Source organism: Cupressus sempervirens, chromosome 3 (assembly GCF_028749045.1).
Source record: "Cupressus sempervirens isolate cs-2001-9-10 chromosome 3, ASM2874904v1, whole genome shotgun sequence".
Classification (NCBI taxonomy): domain Eukaryota; kingdom Viridiplantae; phylum Streptophyta; class Pinopsida; order Cupressales; family Cupressaceae; genus Cupressus; species Cupressus sempervirens.
In genome coordinates this window covers 622,718,274-622,738,266 of record NC_143120.1, presented here as the reverse complement: position 1 = coordinate 622,738,266, position 19,993 = coordinate 622,718,274, and the positions used below count along the sequence as shown (strand labels likewise).

At 32.9% G+C, this 19,993-nt stretch overlaps 1 pseudogene; it reads left to right on the top strand.

Annotated features, from left to right (window-relative positions):
* Positions 1-867: 867 nt before the first annotated feature.
* Positions 868-19,715, top strand: LOC149568211 (uncharacterized; annotated as a pseudogene).
* Positions 19,716-19,993: the final 278 nt, after the last annotated feature.

Below are 19,993 nucleotides of genomic sequence, written 5' to 3'. Positions count from 1 at the left end.
TTGACAACAAGAAGAAAAGTACTCTAGAAATTCTAATCCTTGAAACCATCCTCGACATGTTGACATCAAAATATGGAGAAGGGCTATCAAAAGGGGAGAGGGGGAGGTTCCTCTCGACAGGAAGAACCAATATTTGAAAATTCAAGAAAAGTCGTGGAGTGCAAAAGAATTTCCATAAACAAATGGTGTGTCATAGAAAGCTCAAAATAAACATTTGGTGTTCAACTATTCTAAAAATAGTTATGCAAAGAATGCAAATGAGTATCTAAAGATGTGTCAAACAATAAGAAATTGAACATTATTCTCATGCATCTTTGACCATGCATGTGAATTCTAAAATATAGAGATGTTATGTGTTGAATAATGTTATATAGCTAAAATGTGGCATGTTAACCATATGCCTTAATACATGTCTAACTATTGTCAAAATTCTTCATAGGAAAAATATTACACATTATTTAAATTAATTACAATCTACAAATATTCAAAATACTTTATAGTAGTTTAATGGTGCATTTTTTCACATCATTTTAATTAAATAAACATCCAATTTGATGATAAAATCTTGATTTTTATTGACTTAATCTTTTAAAAAAGCAGAATTTCTATTTTCAAAAATAAACAAGTGAGAAATCTTAAATGTTATTTGTTTTCAGACATCAGACATGAACCGTCTTCATGCCTACGATTCTTCTTCCCCTACTTCTGTCTTACTATATAAATGCCTACTTCAATTCCTTTTCATCTTCTACTCTTCTACAACTCAGATCTTTTCGACCACAGACAAGCTCTGAACAAACATTTAACACCTTGAATCTGTTTTCAATAGTTATTCTATCTTGTCTGTGAATTTGAGCTTTGAGATCCATGGCAACAGTAGCAGAAGTGGAAGTCGAATCAGCTGGAAGAGCACAGAATTCTTCTTTCAAACAAGCCAGCTTGCAAACAGAAGAGAATTTCAGTGGAAGAGAAGATCTGATGGAAGATGTACAGAATTTTCTGTTTCAAAACAACTCGTCCAATATTCCTTCATTGCAGGAAGCAGAGACATTATTTAAGAAGGGTGTCGATGCAGTTCAATCACATAAGTTTGAAGATGGAGTTGAGCATTTGGAAAGAGCTCTGAGAATCAGATCATTCCATGTAATTATAGTTATTTTTAGCTTTTTGACTTCTCGACGGGCAAATACCCCTTTCTTTAAAATAGTTTGATTCTTGAAGTTAAATTTATAGATAACTTGTATTTTGAGGGTTTATGGTTGAGGTAGGTCTTTAAATGACAGATAAAAACTTCAATTCACAGTATATGAGTTTTAGAACTGTTTTAATATGAACTTTTTTTGTCCGAGGGCCGTGTTTTGTTGCTTAAAATTCATTTCAGATAATAAATGTGTTTTCCTTCTCCTAATTGTGGGATATCTGTTTCTGATGCATCGTAGCCTGAAATGTCGGAGCTTTCAGCCCCAATTCTCCTGTTTTAATTGTTGATATAATTTTGTTAATCTATAATTCAGGGTACAATATTATGGAGAGTTTGCTCTTGAACGTGGAAACACATATCTGGAATTAGGGCGCGCACTCTATTTTAATGCTACCGTGGATGCAATCTCACAAATTTATGATGACAGTGAGTCCTCTGATGACGAATCAGAAGATGACGATGAACATTCAAGTACCAATGATTCTTCTCTTGCTGATACCGAAGGTCTTGGAACAAATTTAAATTGGTATTTAAATTTCATTTTTTACATTCAATTTATTGAAAATGTTGTAAATTGTAGGGTTTCATTGTCCTCATTGTCAATCGGCAATGGAAGAGGAAGACGCAGATTTAGATTTGCCATGGGAAATGCTGAACACCGCGCGTAGAATTTTTGAGCAAGATGAAAAAGCTAATTATCTTAACATAGCGGACGCTAGTAGGACTTTGGGAGATATCTATCTGAAGAGGGGTATGCACATTTTATTGAATGTAAAATAAGTTAACGCAAGTTTAAAACGATATAATTTATGGGTCAATGATTCGCAGAGGATTTGGACAGAGCTTTGGAAGAATATAACAAGGCCCTCACTATCTTTGAGGGAACCCTGAGTCCTGATAGTCCCCAAATAGCATCACTGTATCCTCGTCATAATTCACCAAAGCGTCTCTTGTTTTCTATCTTCTCATGTCGCTTAAAATTTTTCACCTCAGAAATTTAACCATAAACCTTAATCAATAAGATCAGACTCTATGAGATGTGTTTTGCTTTGGCCTCTCAGAAGAGAGTTACAGAAGCTCTCAAATATGGCAAGAGAGCTGTTAAAATACTTGAATGTTGGTTGTACAAAGTTGAGAATGAAGTTCAAAGATCTGAAGATGAATCACCGATTAGAGCTTATGATAGTTCACCAGCTACGCCTAAAAATATTGCATTAACAGGTCATGAACAAGATCTTATAGATAAGAAAGGAGAGTTTGGTCAGAAATTCATTAAATTAAAAGAGAAGGTAATGATGCATTTAGGCCTAAGAAATCACACTTGATGTCTTTCCATTTCAATGTTGAATGTTTCAATCTTATTGGGAAAACTTGCATTATGATGTCCAGTAGAATATCACAGGTACAACTTACCAGACTCTCTAGAGAAAGGTCGTCATCACACAATGGCTGGACTTTTTAAGTTCTTATGATTTACTACAATTCCTTCTAACGTTAGCCTGTCATCTAAAAAAACACAAGCCACAGGTCTCCACTCTTTTTGGCCGCTTTTCAGAGTAGCTTTCTGAGACTCAATTTTTCAATATTAGAGGCATCAATGATTGTCACAGGACTCCAACCTGTCATTCTCTAGCAATGCAGCTAAGTTTCTTACAAATTGTATAATGTTCACAAAAATTTCAGCATTTGTTCTTTATATTTGTATCTGTAGTCAAAAACAATTTAAAAATTTGCAAAAAAATCACTAGATTTTTCAAATCTTAAAAAAATAAAACATTTTTAAGAATGCCCCTATTTTACCAATCTTATTTGAATATTACCTAGGCTCCTCATATCAACATCACACCAGTTTACTTCTAGGGTACCTTCACTTATTGTGGTCATTTGTGAACTACAGTAACTTTAGAACAGGACAACATTCTGTGAACCTTAAATAGGCACTTTCTTTCTTCACAGAGGGACATTTATTTCCTACTACAATTCTTCAAAGGGTTTTTAATCTCAGTAATATTTTCAATCTTTTTGTTTTCTGTCTGGTGAATACCCAATTAACTTCTGACTCCTGAGTAGCTTTCAGCAGATTCACACAATTGTTGTTTGTTTATTTTTCCCTTAAATTTGGCGTTGTTTCTTAAAGCATGGATTTTTTCATCACATTGAAAGTCAAATTCCTAAACTAGCTCTTATTTTCAGTTAGGTTTTGCTCAATGGAGATCCATATGAATCTTTGAATAATTTGATGAATGGAGTTTGTGGCCCTGCCCGAATGCCGTCCCTTCTGCCTGTACCGCTGACAGTACTTACTGACACTTGGTTTTATGTTTTTCTGCTCTCAATTTTAAATATACCTCTATAAATTTATTCATAATGTAATAATGTCTTCATTAACAAAATTGAAGATTTTTATATTATATAGTAGAAGACAAAACATTTTAAACATTTTTAATTTTGAAATAGCTTTTTAAATGTTAATGTTTTTAATATAATAGTTATTAGTCCCTGCCTTTATAAAGGCAGAGACTATTGTTTTCGTCTCACTTATAGACAATTAGTTCACATTGGGAACTGTGTTAATAAAACAAATTAACAGTTTATTCTATAGTTTGAAGTGTTTTAATTTTTCAATTTTCATTTTCAATATTTTTTCTTAATTTTTCATTGGCCGGCAGAAATTTTGCTAGTGGTTATATATTTTTTCTATTAATAAATTAGGGAAAAAGTTTAGAGTGAATGGAAGGCGAACATTAAAAAGATTAAAGCATTTGTTTTTAATAAGTTGCACTATTGTCTCTCCGTAAAGAGACTTTAATGCCATTGAAATGGTTTAAACATTTCTTCCTGCCCAGTTCGTGCGAATCATTTCTTTACGCGTTGCCCTAGATTGTCCTTGGCAGCCTTTATGAAGTGTTCTAAGAATAAAATCCTGCAATTCAATTTGCAGTACAAGCCAATAGATATTCATATCTTCAGCATTTACGATCACACACTCCATTTGTATATGCAGTAAAAGATTGCAGATGCTCTCAATTTGTGATGGCAATTAGTTAAGCAACTTTCTGCAGTGGACGTGGATTCTGAAGGAGTTGGCAAACAATGGCGGCAGAGGAAGACAGGCTAAGCGACTTGGTATATAACATACTCTCTTATGAAATCCTGTCAAAGCTCTCCTTGCAAGATGTTGTTAGATCCTCCATCATCTCCAGAAAATGGCGATCACTCTGGACAAAAACTCCCCATCTTCATTTCTCTGAGGAGTTTTTCGCTTCCATATGCCCAAGTAAGTACACAAGAATAATAGATAATGTTCTTCAGAAACACGTTGTGCCTCTTACAAGCTTTAGGTTTGAACCTCCATTTTGTTGTAAGAGCAACACTGAAAAAATGAAGGACTAGATTGAGTATATAAGGGTAAAAGGTGTGAAGGAAATTAGTATAACAAGTCCTTTCATCCCAATACTACATTTCCTGCTACTATGTTTTCCTATCAGACGCTAACTACTTTGAAACTTGAATATTTAGGTTTTATTGAGGTTCTCGAGTCTTGTCTAGGCTTTCCTTTCCTCGTATCATGTTGTCTACACTTAATTTTTGTAGAGACTAATAAAAATATAATACAAGATTTTATAAACCTATGCCCAGAGCTTCAACATCTGGGGCTCAGTGAATGCTATGGGTTAGAGGACTTGAAAATATGTGCTCAACATCTCAAATATTTGAAGGTTTTACACTGCTCCTTCCAAATGTTGATTGTGGATTGTCCTCAACTGATGCAACTTGAATTGATCGGTTGTTATTTTGGTGCTTATATGGAAAGAGACAATAGTTATGGAATATCTGCATTTAAGGTGAACTGCCCTACATCTCTCTATGATGTGAATGTATCAGAGTTTTTGTTACTTGAAAGCCTCTTAGCTGTCGTAACAATGAGAAAAATTTTAGTTGAGAAATGTGAGCTGCCTTGTGTTTCTAGTTTCCTCAACACACTAAGTAATTTTCCCAACCTTGAAAAGTTGACCATACGTGAGGTAATATATGACTATTTATGTTTTTATCTTGAGCATACTTTATTGAGTTTATTCTATATTTTCTCTAAATCATTGATTGTTTGTTGACTACAGTGTTCTGTAGAAGGAGGACATGTGGCGCTAGCGAGAGAGATGGAAAGTGGGTCAGACTTAAACTTTCCAAATCTTAAAGAAGTATTTGTGGACTTTAAATGCACGATGACTGGTAGTGAAGTGGAGATATTGAATCTTCTTGTTGGAAATACTTCTTCCTTAAATATCATGACAATCAATCTTCCAATCTGCTGTCTAGAGGTCAGGAATCAAATTTTAGAAATGAAAAAAGCTTCTGCAGGGGTGGAAATAAGAATACTAGTATGTTCATAACAAGCTTAACTTAATTCTAGTGCTGCACTTGATCATAACAAGCTTAATATTGAGTTTCATATGGAATAGTTTCATCACTTAGACTGTTTACTTTTAGTTATTTTTAAGAGTGGATGTTAGCGGGCTACCATTAACGGATTGTCATTTCTGCGAGGGCATCTTGTTGTTTTGTAAATGGATTTTCTTGATATTGAGCTATATTAGAATGGCCATAGGATGAGATATAATAGAATTGAGATTACTTATTAATAGCCGTTTTGAGTGCTAGCTGTTAGCAGGCTGAAATTATCTCACACCAAAAAAAAACGATGGGCAAATGGTCCCCAATCATTGCATAAAAGTTTACAGTATGTGCAAATAAGTAGTAAAATCAGTGGCGTACATTGCAAAGCATTAATGAGGTGTATGGGCTCATATCATGAGACTTTTACTTATTGCTCTTTCTAGTGAATTTACTAAATACTTCCTTTAATTGATCTGATATGTCGTATATCACTGGCTCTGTAGTGTTTAGGGCTAAAAACCATATCGCCCATCTTGCTACTCAGATGTATTTTGCGTGTTTTGCAAGTTTCAAAATTCTAAATTGTTTGTACTTTTTGTTAAATTTAGAACTGTTGTGGTTTGGATTAATAATCAAACAAGTTCAAGAAAAATGGGGGTATCCTTCAGGAGTGGTCAATACAAAGAAAATAAATGAATGATGCACCCGTAGCAATGGAGACTAGCAATTTCATAATGTTTTGATTGAGGAATTAATCTATTGTTTATAATTATAATAATACTTTTATATATGATGATAATATTATTGTTATAATGACTATTATAATAGGTCACAATAATTATACAATTTTATTATTATTTTTCAAATGTTATATAATTATAATATTTTTTAATGTTTTGAGTTTTTTTTAAAAACTAGTAATGTTAATTAGCAAACTTATTTATTATTAATTTAAAAATTTAGATCTTTTCTAACTAGTAAATATTTTAGATTGATTGTAGAAAGAATCTTTCATGTGTGAAACTCGCTTTATATTGCAAATTACATTAACATTATCATGGAATGTATATTTTTATTCTAGACAATAACATGACAAAGCATATTTTAGCATGATCATGTATCTGATTTGAAACTAATGACCATTGAAAATTTGATAGTTACATTGGCTATTCTTAAAATGAAAAGGCCATACATTATTTCTAAAATTAGAAATAGGTAGTTCATGACTAAACTAGTATACGTGTGTGTGTGTGTGTGTGTGTGTGTGTGTGTGTGTGAGAGAGAGAGAGAGAGAGAGAGAGAGAGAGAGATTCATTCACATTTTCACATCAGATTAGATATCTGCAATCAAAATCTAGCTTTCATGACAATAAATGCAACAATTGGCACCCATTGGATCTAGGTGATGTTCAAGTGGTGAAGAACCGAGACTTCCCAATGTTACTCCAACTTAGAGTGCACTTAACTATACAGTTCCCTCCATGGTTAAACCCACTCCATTTGCAACTCTTCCAAAAGGCAGGGACTCTAGCTTGCCAAGAGCTCTTTTTTTTTATATTTTATATTATAAACAAGATTCTTTTATGTAAATCTATATTAAACTTTTTTTATTAAATATATAAATCTCTTTAAATTTTTAATATTATATAAAATTAAATTTAAGTTTTATTATTTTATAATAATGAATTTAAGTGAGAAATAAAAGTTTATTTTAAATAAATTATTTAAATTTAAAAAAATCAAAAGTGTATTATTCATATAAGTAACTCTTTTTAATTCTATAACTTTTGTTTAGTTCTTTAGTTCTTTATTTCTTATAACTTTTGTTTTGTTGAAAATGTAATACAGATAATTAATAATTGTATTAGTTAAGCAATAATAAGTTTGATTTTAATAGTTTTTTAAAGAGTAAACTAATAATTATTATGAAAATACAATTTTTACTTATATTTTAAACTCTATCCTTTATAAATTTGAATTTTACTAATTTTTTAAAATTATATACATAGTTGTTTATCTATTATTAATTAAAATGACTTTGACTATTAAATCATACATTTAAAATTACTTTTAATATTTAATATTTAATATATTTTTAACATTTTATAAGACTTAGTTTTAAAAAAAATAAAAATATTTTTAAAACTTCATCATTATAATTTTTTGATTAACCAAATTTTATTTGTCATGTCTATCCCTACCCTACATAGCCAAATGATTTGATTTGGGAAAATTGTTTGAATGAGGGTGTATAAAAATTAAAAATTAACTAAAAAACATATTAAATATTAAAAGTGATTTTAAATTTATAATTTAATAGTCAAAGTCAATTTAATTAATAAAAGATAAACAACTATTATTATAATTACACACACATATACATATACATATATGCGCGCACACACACACACATATATATAATGTGAAAAAATGGCTATATTTATAAGTCTAGCTTTATTTAAAAACAAAATAATTTTAAGTAAAACTCAAATTCATAAATGATACAGTTTAAAATATAAGTAAAAATCGTATTTTCATAATAATTATTGGTTTACTCTTTAAAAAACTATTAAAACCAAACTGGTTCAATTACTAATTATCTATATTACATTTTAATAACTATTTCACTTCTTAAAAAATGTGTTAAAATTTTGTTTGTTGGTTACTATATTGTCCATATTATATTTTTGAAATCAAGAAAAAAGGAAAGTATAAGAAAAAATGAACTAAACAAAAGTTGTAGAATTAGAAAGAGTTGCCTATATGAATAATACACTTTTGAAATTTTTTTAATTTAAATAATTTATTTATAACAAACTTTTATTTTTAATTTAAATAATTTATTTATAACAAACTATTATTTCTCACTTTTATTTGTTAGTAAGTTAATATGTTGTCTATATTTTTAAAATTAAGAAAAAAGATAAAGTATAAAAAGAAATGAACTAAAAAAAAGTAACTATAGAATTAAAAAGAGTTACTTATATGAATAATACACTTTTGATTTTTTTTAATTTAAATAATTTATTTATAATAAACTTTTATTTCTCACTTAAATTCATTATTATAAAATAATAAAACTTAAATTTAATTTTATATAATATTAAAAATTTACAATATCTTAAAAGAGATTTATACATTTAATTTAAAAAAATTCAATATAGATTTACATAAAAGAATCTTGTTTATAATATAAAATATTAAAGATAACTATTATATTAAAAACATTAACATTTAAAGCTATGTCAAAATTAAAAAGTTTTGTCTCCTACTATATAATATAAAAATCTTCAAATTGGACAAATCCTGCATAGAAAAATCGAGTGAGTTGAGCCATGGTTGATGAGGAAATTGCCTTGCATGAAGAAATTCATTGTTTACGAGCTGCAGTGGAAAATTGTGTGGAAGAGAAAGTTCGTGTGTGTTCAAGGTGAGTATTAATTGGCAAGATTTAGTGGAATCCGGTGGAGGATGGAATTTGGTGAAGCACGTGGATTTGCAGATTGCCAAAAGTTAAACATATTTTTGCCTAAATTATCAGAAAAAAGTTGTGCATTGATTCAAAAGAAGTATTGGTGTTGTTGGAGTTGTATGAATCAGTGTAGATGAACAAGCGGTAGTATGGATGCGCAAGCCTGAACATTGCTAAAACTGTGAGTGAGATCTGTGCGTGAATTTATCTAGAGAAGTATAAATCTGATAGTAAGCTATTTTTGAGAGAAATTGCAACCTATAATAAAGTTTGCAAGCATTTCGCAGAAGAGATAGCCATTAGATCCATAAGGGATTAAGCTAATTAAGCTAAAAACAATTCTTTGTTGTTGCTCACATTAGACTATCTCAAGCTATGGTGACATTACCTTGGCATGGGATGGAATGTCATATTGTTGTTTGCGCAAGGTTGCTCTCTAAATAGTTTGTTGCTTCATCTCGTTCATGCATACCTGAAGTTGAATGTTTGTGATTTCCATGTTGTTCATTGGCTTCACATATTAGATCTGGTGAGTGCAAGAAGGTTTGAGAACTTTTTTGTGTCAAATTGTGATAAGCACCACATCTAGGCAGGACTTTATATAGTTCTTTTCAGGCTGTGTGGTTTTAGATTTCAAAAATAAAAATTTGTGTTGTCATGCTATGCTAGTTGTAGTTGATGTGTATTAGTAGATTTTGGATAACAAATGTGTATGGGTCGTTTCATTGGTTGGGCTCGATTCCTTGACGTATACATACTCCATTCAACTTTTTGGAAGAAGCAGGTTCTATGCCTTTTCTAAGTTTTGTTAGATTCACATCCAAATCCCTTGGGTCCCGTTTGGTTGCTGGAAGATGAGGGCCAAAATCGGGTTATCAGGGGTAAGACCAGGTTTTGCAAAAAAACATGGGCGTTTGGTTGGTTAAAATTATAACTTGGTTTTCAATTTCATCTTCCAATTTTGGTCAAAAATTGGAAGATGTTTCTTCCAATAAAAAGGTGGAATTCGAAATTAAAACCAAGTTTTGAATTTTATGATAGTTTTTTTAATAATGTTGTGGGGTCCACAGTATTTCATCTTCCATGTCAACCAAACGGACCATTGGCTTTCAAAACCACAAAACCAGATTTTCGAAAATCTGGTTATAAGATAACCTGGTTATGCCACAAATTCATCTTCCCCAACCAAACGGGGCCTTGGAGATTTCTACATAAAGATTGGTAGTGTTCTATATTGAACAAGCTCCCATGCAAGGATGAGACTGGGTTGACAAAGAAATTGGAGGGGAGTGTGGTTATTGAAGATGATCATTTTGTGAATGTTAAACAAAGAAATTAATTGCCAATTAGAGATTCATGATCTATTAGCACCGTACGAGTGCAAAAAATTGTCATGGCCATTGATGGTAGAAGTTGTTTACTCTCGCCTACCAAAGTCGTGATTAGAAGTTGTGTTCTCAGAAGGAGAATTTGATGAAGATTGTTAAGCTCCATATCATTGTTCAAATATGAATTCAGAGGCTCAAAGGTTATTATGGAAGCAAAAGGGATCAATTCATGGGTTTGGAGGTTGGTTTTGGTGTGACTGCTCTGTGAAGATTGGTTAAAAGGTGTCACCCTCAAGTTGTTGTCTTGAAAAAAAAAAATAGTCTAGGTAATTACAAAAAGAGATAAAATTGTGCTAACTCTTACATTAGAAGTTGCATCACCAAGAGAACAACTTCTAACTGGGGTTGGATAGAAATTGCTAAGACAACTCCACAAGCTACAATTGTGGGTAGAATTGATTGAAAAAAGAGGTGAAGCTCTTTAAAGTGGGTAGAGTTTTGAAGCCTAGAAGAGCAATAGAGGAAGCTAAAAGGTTCCAAGAGGAAGTACTAGTGTTCCCAAAAGGACAAGTTTAGAAGAGAGAAGAGTGGTGAGGGAGTTATAGCAATAGACTTGCTATTCTAGAGACTTAAGTGCAACTCACAAGTGTATGAGAGTATAGGAAGAGTGAAGAAGAATATTAATGATCGTGACAAGAGTTTTAGATGTAAGCCACAATAGCATAGAGGAGAATGCCAAAGTAAATGGTATAAAAATGAGAAAAATGAGTCAAGAGGAATTGGACAAAGAAATTCTTTTGATGAAGTAAAAACAGGTTTTGAAAGGACTTGAAACCTTGTACAAAGAGAAAGGAAAGATATAGAAATGAAAGATTTTAACACAACTGTGGACCACCACCCAGAAAACTAGAGGGACACACCATAGTACCCAACAAGAAGGCTAAAAACCAACCCAAAAAAAAAACAAACAACCATCGAGATTTACATTTTGTTTAGTCTTTTGAGAACGTAAAGACATACCAAATGAAGGTTTGGAGGATTTGACTTTTTTTTCCTTTAATTGTTGTCCATCTATCCTCCACCTTTTTAGCAGTTGTTTGCCAACCTAAAGATAAACCTAAAAGACCATTGCAAATCGCAAGAGTATCCATAGGAGTGAAAGGGGTAGCACCACTACTAACCCCCAAAGCCCTCACAGAAAAAACATGGCATCAATACCTGAAGCACCAGGACATAAGACAGCTGGGCCAACTCTAGCAACAAAGTTCTGGAATAGATCCAGCAGCTAAAGAAGAGATAGCCTTAACATTCTAAACCAAAGCTGGCTTAGAGACAACATATGTATCATCAAAGATAACATCAGTATCGTCTACCAAAGAAAGATCATTCTAAGGAGAGAAATCCACCCCATCCCCTTCCTTGGAAACTTTTTGATCTGAATAATGATGGTTTGAAAACCCAACCACCAAGAAGGTGATTTCTTTGATCTAACCTTATCAAAGGAACATCAAAAAGCGAGATAACTAGTGTCGTGACATTTCTTGCACCTGAAAGGAATACCCTCATAATCAAGATTCTGGGTCCAAAAACCATTTGGAGAAGCTAAAGTAATATGTTTTGGGAGCCTAGTAAGGCAATTTCCTCATCAACCATGGCTCAACTCTCATGATTTTTCTATGCAGGATTTGTCCAATCCCCAATGTGTCCTCTCTTCACACACTGAAAACAATTATGGGATAGAAAAATCATAGTTTATTTACCCTCAAAACTGGTAGGAATCTTCAAGCTCTTATACCAAAATGATCAAGATCAAAACCACAAGCTTGTAACACTCTTATTGATATCAAAATGGTGCAATACATCACATAAAGAAAACTCTGTAACTCTCAAACCATGGTCTTTAAAAAAAATAATGACTTATATTTGACACAACAAACTTACATTCCACAAGCTATTGTTTGTCTTCTCTACACTCCATCTTGAAGCTAGAAATAATGTTGCATTTATATCTGAAAATAAACTATCTTAGGCCTAGAAAAAATCGACCTTATCTCCTTCTATTTAGTAGTATCAAAACTTAATCCAAAACTATTCTAACCATACTATGTTATGTAACTTGACATATAATTTGTTTAGATTAAATATATTGTTATTATATAAATAAAGTATAATGACTAATAAGATAATCAAACAATTAAAATATTATAGTCAAGAGTGAATGTTCTAACATTGCTAAAATTATAATATAAGATTATAAAATAAAGCAAGTGGAAGTAATGCATTTAGTTCTTATTGTATTGTTTTCTATTTTGATTATGACTAATGCTTCATTCACACATGACTCCTAGCAGGATTAATCCCTCTACTTTGAGGTTTGGTGGTTGTATTTTCTATCATTTTCTTATTCACCCATTCTTTTGTTCTCTTGATGATGTAAGTCGTTCTTTCCTTCAAAATTATCATTTCTTGAATAGACCAATCAATTGGTGGGAGTTCCAACAACTCAAATCTTCTCGTCGTAGAAAGGATCAATCAATGAACATTCATCATCTTCTATGCCTACCATATCCATATCCACTTTGGAAATTATCATTTGCCACACAATAACCCTCATCTAGTCTCATTCTTGAAGCTTTAAGCTCTTATACCAAAATGATTGGAATCAAAACCACAAGCTTGTAACACTCTTGTTGATATAAAAATGGTGCAATATATCACATAAAGAAACTGTGTAACTATCAAACCATGCTTAAAACAAAGAATTTTATACAGATTGAAATTAGAAAAATAAACAACTTATATTTGATACAATGAACTTACATTCCACAAGCTATTGCCTATCTTCTCTACACTACCCTACCCTACCCTACCCATGCTCATCCAACGATGAGTACCTGTAGGCATACATGTTCCCAACTAAGCCCCAAATGATCATAACTCCATTGAAGTACCAATGAGAGATTGGGCCTTGTAAGTCATCCAACAATGTATACACACATACTCACTAGTGCATTTTACCCTAAATTGCGACCGAAAATTGCGATCAAGTATTTTAAATGGGTTGGTTGGTCGAGTTATAAAGAAATTTTTCATTTTTTTTTTTATAACATGCTCGTGTTGGTTACAATTGTGACAAATTATTTTTATCACAATTGCGACACACACCACAACATAAAACAAAAAAACAAGGGCAAAAATATGACACATTTCATTTGGCGCGAGGGTTGCTTCTTGATGTGTTGGTGGTCGACCTCCATTGACCCACCACTTCAACTCCTTCACTTCCAACATTTCGCTCGTAGGAGGGCATAGATTTTCAAGGGCGAGTTTTGGAAGAGAGGACTTGGCATTGTGTAGGGACCATTGTAACAGGTAAGAGTTTAGCACTATATGGTTTTCTTTACCATGGCATTGTGTAGGGTTGTAATATATAAAATTTTGGTGGTAACTCCCACAGTCTAGTTTTGTCGCCCTCTATCTTGTCCAGACTCCACACAGATTCACCATGAATGGCTTCATCCCCTCTTCCAAGCACTCAACTCCTCATGCATTATCAATCCTTGGATTGTGCCTTTTTCTGCATTCAAGCCCTTGTTTATGTATTGTTAGTTGGTACATGATTTACATGATTTATTATCCTCCTATATTCAACAGTAGAAAGTGTTCCCTTCTCCGCCATGTGGTGTCAATTCAACCACACTATAAGGGGTTTCATAAGAATGCGCTTGGGGACTCCATGTTGGCGGCATTTTGTCCAAAATCAGTGGTTTGAGCACTCCATGCATTAATCTTGTGCTACTTTTTCAGTACTGACTACTTAATGCATCCTAGTCTTCTACAACCATGTGTGGTATTCATCTTGTGGAACTTCTGGTCCATCAAACTATCCATTAGAAGGGCTTTGAATGTGCATTACAAAAACTTTTAAACAATTGTAATACTATGTACTATATAATAGTTGAAAACAACAGTACTTATGAAAAGAGATTGAAGTTATATTGAGCCCATTGAATTGAACAAAGAAATTAACCAAGATAATCTTTGATTTCATGTGGAAAGTGGCTTGGTGAGATATTCATTTACGCTGTCCTAACAAGGCAATTTTTTTGCTGTGGCATCCTACTTTTGGGGAGCTAAAAAACTGACAATTCAGATCTTAATTCAGTGTGCTGAGAAAGTTCTACCAAAAACATTTAGATTTTATGAACCTACGTTATGATTGACTTCATTGACTTCAACTATTTCACTATTTTAAGCTTCATGCAACAATTTGGCTCACGTTTTGTGTCATCCATACAATGCAATTTCTTTTAGACACTCCAATGGTTTGAATCTGCAGCCTGTGACCTTTTGTCTACCAATTACTTTGGTTATTGGTAAAACTGATGAATAATATTCTGTATTTGGAGAATTTATTATGGATTGAAGAAATCTTAGCTTGTTTAATAATATTTTATATAGGATCATGAGCTTTAGATTGGAAATTTTTATATTGGGAGCAACACAGTAATTATATTTGTGGATATGGAAGTAGAATTCTTAGAGTGAAACTTTTTGGATTGGCAGTTGAGAATGATATATTTTTGTTATTGGATATAAGAGTATGAGTTCTAGATTAATATTTCTTGGACAAATAATCAAGAATAATAATAATTTTTTATTGTTTGATATGAGAGCATGAGTCTTAGATTAGAGGTTCTTCAATTTTAAGCTAAGAGCAATAATTGTTTTTGTTCTAGTCTGTATGGGAGCAAGAGCCTTAAACTGAAACCTTTTTAGTTGAGTGCCAAGGACAATAATTATTTTCGCTACTTGGTATGGAAGCCTGCGACCTAGCTTGAAAAACCTCTTTTATAAGAACCAAGAACCATAATTGTTTTTGTTACTTGATATGAGAGCACAAACCTTAGATTGGGATATTCTTAATTGGTAGTGAAGAACGCCAATCGTCTTTGTTACTTGGTATGGGAGTGTGAGCCTTGTACTGAAATCTCTTCAACTGAGAGCCAAGAACAATAATTGTTTATGTTACATCACTAAGGGAATTTCCCTCTCATTTGCTTATAGGCCCTCCAGAACTGGTGGAAATCAAGAAACTAATATGCTGACTGGTTTGAGATTTCTTTTCTTCTACATTAAATGGAATATGCTTGAAACTTAATGGAAGTTTGGTGCTTTCGCTAATTGCATGTTATTCGCAAGGTTACAAAATAATGTTAGCAAAAAATTTCTAGTTGCATTTGACATGCACAAATCTTAGCTTTTTCAACTAGTTATGGATATTTGTAAGGGTAATTAAAAATGTCACGTTTATCACTTGTAGTGGTGCATTGACTGATTGGATTGGGGGCATCATAGAAGTTCAATTCATTGACTTTATTTTAATGTTCTCCACGAGCAATTTAGTGTGCCTATTCAACAATTTTCTCCTATACTTCTTTCCTTCTATTATGTGGCCTTATCTCATCAAGCTTTTCTTCTTTGCTTTTGCATTGATCTGTGTCTTATCAATACATCTGTATTTTATTGATGAAAACTTATGGCTCAGAATTAGTGTTTTGTGTTTTAGTGAGGAGATAATGGAAAATGTAGAAGTATCCTTTTAAATGGAAATGTTGAAAATATGCTTTGCATATATACAACTAAGCTAGTCTTGATACCAAGGATGTCTATGAGATAAGGTAATATCTTCCAAAACTCATAACACATTTGTACATGATCCATAAATAAGCATTACAATAAGTGAACAATAAGGTAAAGGCCATGTGAGATAAATGTACATTTAATATATAGTAATTATTCTATTACAATTTGAAATGATTAGAACTCTTGAGTAGTAGTATATGAAATACTATACATCTCTAATGTAGTTTGTCTAGCATTTAGGAAAAATACTGGCATCATAGAATATCATTTCTTTAATAATTTGAGAGTTAAAAACTATGGTGAACTCCTTATATATTTTTAATATTTCAAAAGTGTCATATCAATGTGGAACCAATTTTTGTTGTGTCTTATAAATGTGGAACCACGTTATAGTGTGAGTTTGGTATATCCCTACCTTACCTTCACCCATTCTGTTAATGGATTTTGACTGCAGTGAAAAAAAAACCTTCCATAATTATTAATTATAAGTCAAGTAATATTTTGAATCATAATGATTCTGGGATTTATATACATAAGTTTTCTATTTTTATCTTTCAAATGTGTTTTACCTGCTGCAGTTAATTCTATAAATTAGATTTTTGTGAATGTAATTTTTTGACATCTCTGGTAAAACTTAATCTTGTTTGGCATCCTCTTGGGTGACGGAGTTAAACAATCACAATATAGGAGTTATAAACTAGTATAGGAGTAGTTATGCATATAATTTCATACATTTGCACTGTAATTTTCAAAAATGTGGAAGCACAACACTGCAATCACAATACCAAATCCAACTCCATAACTTAATATGTCAATTTCAATAGCATGTATTGAAGATGAGAGAAATTCTCTTTTAGATTTCAAGGGTGGCCTTTATCTTTCCTCAGGTCAGTTATCCTCTTGGCGTGGATTGAATTGTTGCGAGTGGGAAGGCGTTGGCTACGATAATCATACATCGCATGTGATTACCCTTGATCTAAGCAATCAATTGAGTGGTGAAATTCATCCATCATTGTTTGATCTGTAGCACCTGCAGCACTTGGATTTCAGCTGGAATTACTTTCAAAGTATTTCTATTCCTCCACAGTTCTCAAAATTGCAGAGGCTTTCATTTCTTAGCTTGTCAAATGCTAGATTTGGCGGTGAGGTTCCTCTAGTGTTGGGAAATATGTCAAGCTTGCGTCATCTAGATCTTTCATATAATTGGGAATTTAAGGGTGGTAAGTTTGATGTATGGGCCAGAGGTCTAAGAAGCCTTGAATTCTTGGGAATGAATGAAGTTAACCTGACAATGGGCTCAAAGCATTGGGGTGAGGCCCTTAACGGTCTTTAGAATCTCACCTAGATTCAACAATCTAGTTGTGGGTTGTCAGGTAATATTCCAGATCTATCAAATCTGACCTCTTTGTCCCATCTGCATTTATCATGGAATTCATTCCTGTCTGAACTACCCTCTTGGATTGAGAATGCGTCTTCGTTGGTTTCACTTGATCTCAGCTACAATAATCTAAATGGCTTCATCCCTTCCAATTTCATGCCCCTTTCAAAATTGAGAAATATTGACTTTACTGGTAATAATGACTTGAAGGGAAACCTTTCTTTCATTTTAGGCCATTCCAACTCACTTGTTGCTCTATCTCTTTCTGGTTGCAATTTAAGTGGAGAGTTTCCCCACTCTGCTGCAAACTATTCAAAACTTGATACCATGGATCTATCCCGTAATAATTTGGAGGGAACTATGCAGTCCTCTTTTGATAGCCTTTTATCCCTTGCACATCTGGACCTCAGTAACAACCAGCTGTCAGGAAGAATCCCAGACTCCAATTCAAAGCTGGTAAGTTTAAGAGTATTGTTACTCAGCCATAATCATCTGACTGGCCAGATTCCACCATCTCTATGTGAGCCTTCAACATTAAGTGAGTTGCATCTAGGCAATAACTAGTTGTCAAGAACAATTCCAGATTCTCTTTTGAAGATGGCCAGTTTAAAAGTGTTGGCGCTTGCTTCCAACAGATTAAGAGGCAACATTTCATTTCAGATGCTTGAAAATCTGACTCACTTACGAGGATTGGACCTTTCTAAAAATCAGTCATCTATTACTATATATGCAAGTTGGATTCCACAATTTGACCATTTCGAGTACTTGGCATTGAGGTCTTGCAATATAGAAGGTGCTTTCCTTGCATTTTTGTCCCGACAATATCAATTGAAGGAACTAGATCTTTCAAGTAACAACATTGTGGGAAATATTCCTTTGTGGTTGTGGGATCTTCCTAATCTTGATACGCTCATTCTTTCAGATAACAATCTGGAAGGTTCTCTACCCTGGCAGATATCCCATCAGTTTTCTGCGGTGGATTTGCAAGGGAATAGATTGTATGGCACACTTCCTACTCTGGATTTTGTTTCATTCCTATTAGATTTGTCAGATAATATGTTTAACGGCTCGATTCCAAACATTAGACCTCCATCAGATATTTGGGTATCGATCTTTCTCTCATTGTCAAGAAATAACCTCTCCGAAGAAATTCCAAGTTCTACTTGCACAAATTCAAATAGAGTGGGCATTTTGGACTTGTCAAATAACAAGTTGATGGGAAAGATCCCTGCAACTATTAGGTCGTGTTCTCAATTAGTGCTTTTAAAATTGGCTAACAATGATTTGGAAGGGGAGATTCCAGAGGAGTTGGGAAATCTCACAGCTCTTCATGCACTAAATCTCAATGGCAATAGGTTTCAAGGTAATATTCCTCCGCCCCTTTCAAATTGCACAGGTCTCAAAATATTTGATTTGGGAAATAATAAATTTGAAGGTAAAATTTTTGTTTGGATTGAAAAGCTGAAAGATTTGAAAATTTTGAGCTTAACCTCTAATAATTTCGAAAGTAAAATTCCATCCCAACTTATGAGGTTGCAGAATCTCCAAATTCTAGATTTATCGAGTAATTGTTTATCAGAAAGTATCCCTCAAGATCTAAGTAATCTATATGCTATGGTCAATCAATCTCAAATTATTGATGAATGACTTACCTTCTCTTATTTCACTGATTTAAATCTGGACTCTCCTTATGAATCAAAGTTCGAGGATGAAGTAACAATTTGGATAAAAGGAAGGGTTCAAACATATGAGAAGATAATCTATGCAAACAAGTTCATGGATCTCTCACATAAAAACCTCTCAGGCAATATTCCTCCACCATTGGGAGTCCTCCAAGGTTTAATTTCTCTCAACTTCTCAAATAATCAGCTATGTGGTTCAATTCCTGAATCCTTGGCAAACATGGCTCGTTTAGAGTCTCTAGATCTTTCAAAAAACAAGTTGTCAGGAAAAATTCCTTTCAAATTTTCAAATCTAACCTTCCTCGAAGTATTGAATCTTTCAAACAACATCATGTCAGGATTAATACCACAGAGAAAATAATTTGCAACATTTGAGGCTTCCTCCTTTTTAGGAAACCCCAACCTTCATGGGTTTCCCCTTGAAAATATGACACTGGGTTGTGGTTCAGGTTGCAGAGAGCATCAAGCAGAATGGAATAAGACTATAGTTGGTAGCACCAAAGATATAATGGAGAGTCGATGGTGGGCAGTGGGATTGGGATTAAGTTATGGAGTTGGATTTGGTATTGTGATTGCAGTGTTGTGCTTCCATAGTAGTTATAAACCAGTATAGGAGTAGTTATGCATATAATTCCATACATCTGCACTGTAATTTTATTTTTATGCATGGTTAGAACACTAGCTATAGTTTCTTAGTTTAGGAATTGAAGCATTATATAAACAAGTATGAACAATGTAAATAATATTCACAATTTTTTTGCAATAAAGCTTTATGCAATTGTTGCTTCACTCATGGTGTGAGAATGCTTATATCTATGTCATTTGATTTTTTTCCACATCTTGTTCAAAACATATAATGCAATCTCATCTATGAAGCATATTAAAAGCTAA